We start from the raw sequence: 6,628 nt of genomic DNA on the forward strand, positions 1-6,628 counted from the left end.
GGTGATACCTCACATATGTGGTACAAACACCATTTACATATGTGTGCTGGACTTTATTTGTATTTATTTTTTTACACTGTCCCATTTTTTTTAATCGCTTTTATTGCTATGACAAGGAAGGTAAACTTTCCTTGTCATAAAAATAAGGGATGATGGTGCCTCTTTATGGAGAGAACTGGGGGTCAATAAGACCCCAAATCTCTTCTCTACCTTTAATGCTTTAAAAAAATATATATGTTTACTTCTGCCCTAGACCGGACGTAGCTTGGGTCCTCCAAGACCGTAGAGGCGATCAGTTCTCTGGGAACCTCTTTGGCCAGCCGCATGACGCGTTGGATCATTTCTCTGGCACATCTCCTTCCGCTGCTTCTGAAAGCGATCCAGTTGCTAATTAGCCACTCGGACCACTTTCATGAAAAAGCCAGTTGCCAGATGAAAAAAAATAATACCAGGGTTATGGTTGAGAGCTTTAGCCATAACCCCGGTAAAAGCACTTGCAAACCACAAAAACATATAAATGTATTACAGTCGGCAAGTGGTTAAAAACAGTAATAAACTTTCAGTGTTTACCTTAAGACTAAGTTCACACGCAAATGCCTATGCAAATGATGCAATGGACACAGTGCTGTTCACACTATCAAAACATGAAGCGCTAGCCAACGCCTCCCATTCAAGTATATGGTAACGCTTCGCAAACGCTCTGGGCAGGCAGTTGCAGGGCGTTAAGATTAGTTTATTTCCTGTAATGGAATTGGCATTTGTGGGGTGGTTTTAACGCGCCCCAAACGCTCATCAAACGCTTCAAAACTGCCTATAGAGCATTTGGGGAATATTTTTAACTTGTCATTAACGCTTGTAAAACGTCCGTCTAACGCCCATACTAAAGCTCATTAACACGAGTCTAACGTCCTTACTAACACTATAGGAGCGTTTTTTAAGCACTAGAAATATATTTAAGTGTGAACAGGCCCTAAGGCATTTTAAGCAAGCACTTATACATACCCAAAACTATATTTTGCTTCATGTTTGTACCCAATGCTTACATACTTTAATGTTTGCTACCACTGGATCCAAGTTGCACAGCACTGCTGCTCCAAACCTCCAGTTGGGCAGTGTGGACTACAAATCCAAAGACTCCATGCTCGTCACACTGCACACCCTAAGCACAATAGGAGCTCGGCAATACCACATGCCCTATGCCTGGCATCGAAGTGGGTACAATGAGAAGGACTCTCTGCCACACTGCGTATGTTCACCCATTTGGGAATACGCATGTCGGTGGCTTCAAAGAAACCTTGTAAGGCAGCGGTGTCATACTAGAAGCAGAAGTTATGTACACCAAACTTTACAAAGCCATGTTTGCTGCAAAGAATGGCTGCACATGAAAAGAATATAAGGTTTGTTAGCATATTTGTTGTGGTGGAAATAACAATAAGTACAGTGGAACCTTGTATTACGAGCATAATCCGTTCCAGGAGAATGCTCGTAATCCAAAGTACTCGCATATCAAAGCGAGTTTCCCCATTGAAGTCAATGGAAACGAAAATAATGGCATGCAATACCGCATGCGGCCAAGAGTGGGGGTGCGCCGGAGAGCCTCGGAAACAGCCGGAAAGGACACCTCAGCTCACCTCACCAAATCTCGGAAAGCCGAGCTGTCCTCTGGCCTTTCCGTGCATTTCCGAACGGCGCCGTTCGGCTCTTGGGTCCCCCCCTTTAGGCCAAACGTGGTACTGCACACCGCTTTGGCCTGAATCCTGCTCGTTTTGCAAAACCACGCTCGTAAATCGAGTCAGGATTTTTTTTAAATACAGTGTGCAAAATGCTCGTTAACCGCATTACTCGCAATCCGAGGTTCCACTGTACTAAGCACTGAATGGTAGGCACATTCAAGGAGGGTTATCAAAAGTCAAGAACATTTCTAGTGCAAATCATGCTAAGGATTTGTCATAGGCTAAACAAAGAACTTGAGATGTTTTGTGTATACTTGCACACCTCCTAACTTTTGGAGATGGGAATGAGAGACACTTATTAGCAAAAGTATGTAGGCATAAAACACACCCCCTGCCACGCCCACTTAAAGGAAAATTGTACAAAAAAAAAACACGATTAGTTAAACCCACAAGTGTTTTTTTTACCACTACTATTCCTTTATATTGGCTTTCGAAACTTGCAAATGTAGCAATTTAGAAATTGGATGAAAGGTTTAGCACTGGGAAACACTTGAAAGATAAAAACTGATAAAAGTTGCAGTTTATATAAAACTATATAGATCAGACCATAATAAGGGACATATGAGGAGGACAGAGGGACAGAGGGACTTTGTTCCTTGAAATCAGGGACAGTTGGGAGCTATGGTACTTGCAATCCTAGACAGCGGAATGTACAAAGCACTGAAGACAAAGACGTGGTCAGGAGTACATTTCTTTTTGGTGCAGTGCTACTTTTGAGCAGTAGAGGGGAATTTAGGAATCGAGCTGCAATCTTATAGTAAATCTGTCCTGCTGCTGTCTTTTTTTTTTTTTGTCTGCACTACTTTGATGTGCAGCAAGATTCATCTGATTGATCTCTCTCGATGTGTAGTACCCGAACGTATCTTTATTCTAAGAAATTGCATTTCTAGTGTCTCTATACATTGTACCAAGAATATGGCTTAAAGGGTCACTAAAGGAAAAACATTTTTTTGCGTAAAATTAATGTCTGCAAGGTAGACAGACAGAATAGTGTAATGATTCTGTTAAAAAACAAGTAAATACCTATTAAATTACTTCATCTATATCACCTCCGGCATTCTAGTTTCTGTTCTCTCATTCACTTCCTGGTTTGCGGCGCTCGTTCATGTAAGAACTACATTTCCCAGTATGAATTGGGGCACGCCTAGTAATTCACACCTCCTTGAAGTCTCTAACACGTAGAGAGCCTCCTGACACACAGATGTAGTTCCCAGGAAGGGGCGAGCACATCACTGACCACCGCAGTAAAGCCTCCCGTCACGGTGGTGAGTAAAATCAGACAAGCAGGAAGTGAACAGAACAGAGAAGAAATAGAGCAACTTCTGAGCAAAAAACGAACAATGAGGAAGTGAAAAGGAGGAATGTCTGCAGGTAAAGGATGCTTATTATGAGAAAAAATGTTTTTCCGTTACAACATTGACTTTCTGAAATCTGAATCTCATGACACCCACCAGAGGTAGTTGTCATGTAGGGGGGTAGATATATGATTTTTACTCTGAATATTCTAGAAATCTGAATATTGGGGGGAGTGTGCAGTGCAGGCCACTTTTTATTATAAAACATACAAGGCTATGGGGTTGATTTACTAAAGGCAAATATACTGTGCACTGCAAGTGCAGTTGCTCCAGAGCTTGGTAAATGAGGTAAAGCATCACTTTGCAAAGTGCATCCAATCACATGCACGGAAAATAAAATAAAAAACAGCATTTTCGCTTGCACATGATTGGATGACAGAAATCAGCAGAGCTTCCCCATCTTACTAAAAGCTAGAGAAGTGGTCATAAAACTGCGGCCTGTGAGCCATATATGGCCCTTTGCATGTCTTTATCCAGCCCTAGGGAATTCCTCCCACAGATATGAAGCGCTCTTCCTCCAACTGATACAGATGATGGGGCACTATCTCTTCCACTGACACCAATGATGGGGCACTATTCCTCCCGCTGATACCGATGATGGGGCATTATTCCTTTTCCTGACACCAACGATGGGGCATTATTCCTATCACTAATACCCATTATGGGGAACAATTCCTCCCCTACTGACCACAGACCCTATGTCATTTTTTTTTACTTGCACTGACCACAGTCCAGCCCCCCTAAATTCCGAAGGACAGTAAACTGGCCCTTTGTTTAAAAAGTTTGGAGACCCCTGATCTAGACTGCAGGTGTGGTGCACAGTATATTTGTCTTTAGTAAATCAACCCTTATGTTCCTACTGAAATTGTTAAGTAATAGTAGTATACACTATATTGCCAAAAGTATTGGGACACCTGCCTTTACACGCACATGAACTTTATTGGCATCCCAGTCTTGGTCCATAGGGTTAAATATTGAGTTGGCCCACCCTTTGCAGCTATAACAGCTTCAACTCTTCAGGGAAGTCTGTTTACAAGGTTTAGGAGTGTGTCTTTGGAAATGTTTGACCATTCATTCAGAAGCATATTTGTGAGGTCAGGCTCTGATGTTGGATGAGAAAACCGGTCTCTCAGTCTTTGCTCTAATTCATCCCAAAAGGTGTTCTATCGGTTAGAGGTCAGGACTCTGTGCCGGTCAGTCAAGTTCCTCCACCCCAAACTCGCTGATCCATATCTTTATGGACCTCACTTTGTGCACTGGTGTGCAGTCCTGTTGGAACAGGAAACCCTGAAAAACAACCCCAAACCATAATCCCCCCTCCACCAAAAGATTTGGACCAGTGCACAAAAGTAAGGTCCATAAAGACATGGATGAGCGAGTTTCAGGTGGATGGACTTGACTGACCTGCACAGAGTCCTGACCTCAAACCGATAGAACACTTTTGGGATGAATATGAGCGGAGACTGCAGGCCAGGCCTTCTAGTCCACATCAGTGCCTAACCTCACAAATGTGCTTCTGGAAGAATTATCAAACATTCCCATAGACACACTTCCCAGACGAGTTTAAGCTGTTATAGCTGGTAGGGTAGGCCAACTCAAAATTGAACCCAATATTGAAGACCAGCTCCCGGACGGCAAAAGACTTGTGTGTAACTATCTTGGTTATTTGGGGAGCCACAGCCCGGTCTGAATAATGTGTCCAGGTTTCAGTCCACCTGAAACCCAGACACATGATTCAAAACCCGGGTGAATCCCAGACATGTGGCAACCTTACTCATTCCCCTTCATCCCATGTGACCTGGGCAGCCATCACAAATTTGGGGCCCCTTACACCGCTTTAGGCAGGGCCCCCCTGGAGCAGAGAACCGGGGGGATGGGGCTGAGGAAAAAAACAAGTGTAATCTCTCCTGTCCTCTCTCCTTCCTGGCACGAGATGATAAGCAGAAGCGGGGGAATCGGGCCTGTAAGGGGCCCTGGGGACCATCGGGCCCCTTACAGTTGTAATGCAAAAAAAAAACGGCAGTTGGGCCCCTGTGGACTCCTAATGGGTCCACCTAACCAAAAAAAAACAAAAAAACTCTGTCCTCTCCTGATGACAGATGACCAATGAGTACTAGGCGAGGGGCACTCACAAAGAGAGACCCCCCCAGGGGAGGAAGGACTCTAAAGTCACACATACACCCCATAGACTTCAGGGTAGGCCTAAATATCCACACCCGACAATCCATGAGCAAAAAAGACACAAAAAAATAGGTATAGTGACATAGGTAAAGAAAATAAATAAAAGTGCCAATGGGCAAGACTATGGCTGGGTCTCACGGCCAATGGAAACATTGGAAGAAAACCTCAACGAGCCACATCAACTCGTGGCAGCTGTTTCACCACTTGTCATTCTCAATGAGACATCTTCCTGTGTAGTGCCAGTCTTGTACACATTGGGGGTTATTTACTAAAGGCAAATCCACTTTGCATTACAAGTGCAAAATACACTGGAAGTGCGCTTGGAAGTGCAGTCGCTGTAAATCTGAGGGGTAGATCTGAAATGGGGGAAGCTCTGCTGATTTTATCATCCAATCATGTGCAAGCTAAAATGTTTTTTTATTTATTTTCCTTGCATGTCCCCCTCGGATCTACAGCGATTGCACTTCCAAGTGCACTTTCTGTTCAATTTCAAGTGCACTTTGCACATGTATGTAGCGCTCACCCCCCGAAGGAGCCGCTGATTAGTTTGGGATCGGCTTACTGAGTTACCTTGTTGACTTGGTCTAGGGGTGATTTCTGTAAGTGTGAATAAAGAGCAAGTGTCCAGACATCAATTCAGTTTTCAATGCCTCTCGGCCTCCTGGACAACCTCTAGTTCTAGGTTCCCCCGAGCCGATCCCCCATCGCACAGCCTCCAGCTTAGGATCCTCTCAACAGAAGGTTGGGACCCAGCAAGTCGCTGGGGCCCCTCTCAATGTCAGGATGAGGCTCTGCATGGTGCACAACCTCAGCGAAGCAGGCCACGGTGGCGGGGCCCATGGATGCGCGTACCCTGAAGGTGGGTACCGCACCTGGAACTCGGCCCCGCATAGAACAACCCGCCAAAAGCGGCTGCCCCAGATATACCCCCCTCCCAGCATGCCCAAGGAGGGAAGAACTCCTCTGATTGGCTGCTGGGAGAAGGTGGGTCTGTCAGAACCCCTCTAGCGCCAACTGCCACCCTGGAGCGCAGATTGACCTACAGGACCGATTCTGAAGTGGGCAGCAGCCCGAGTTTCCATAAATCACGAATGGGAGTAAAACGAACCCTTCCATTCCCCACTAACTTTAGTGTAGCGCCCGCACTGAAAGTGAGGGGGGCGCTACATGTAGTTTTCACTTGTAGTGCAAAGTGGAGTTGCCTTTAGCAAATAACCCCCATAATGTTGCATTTTAAAGGTGCACTCACAAATATGATCAGCCCCATGTAATCTTATCAGTTTTGTTTTCATGTTTTAAAAATTCTATTTTTAGTATACAATTATGTGTATACTTGGGTGCTTATTAGTTATGCAGGGT

Source organism: Rana temporaria, chromosome 1, assembly GCF_905171775.1.
Source record: "Rana temporaria chromosome 1, aRanTem1.1, whole genome shotgun sequence".
NCBI lineage: Eukaryota > Metazoa > Chordata > Amphibia > Anura > Ranidae > Rana > Rana temporaria.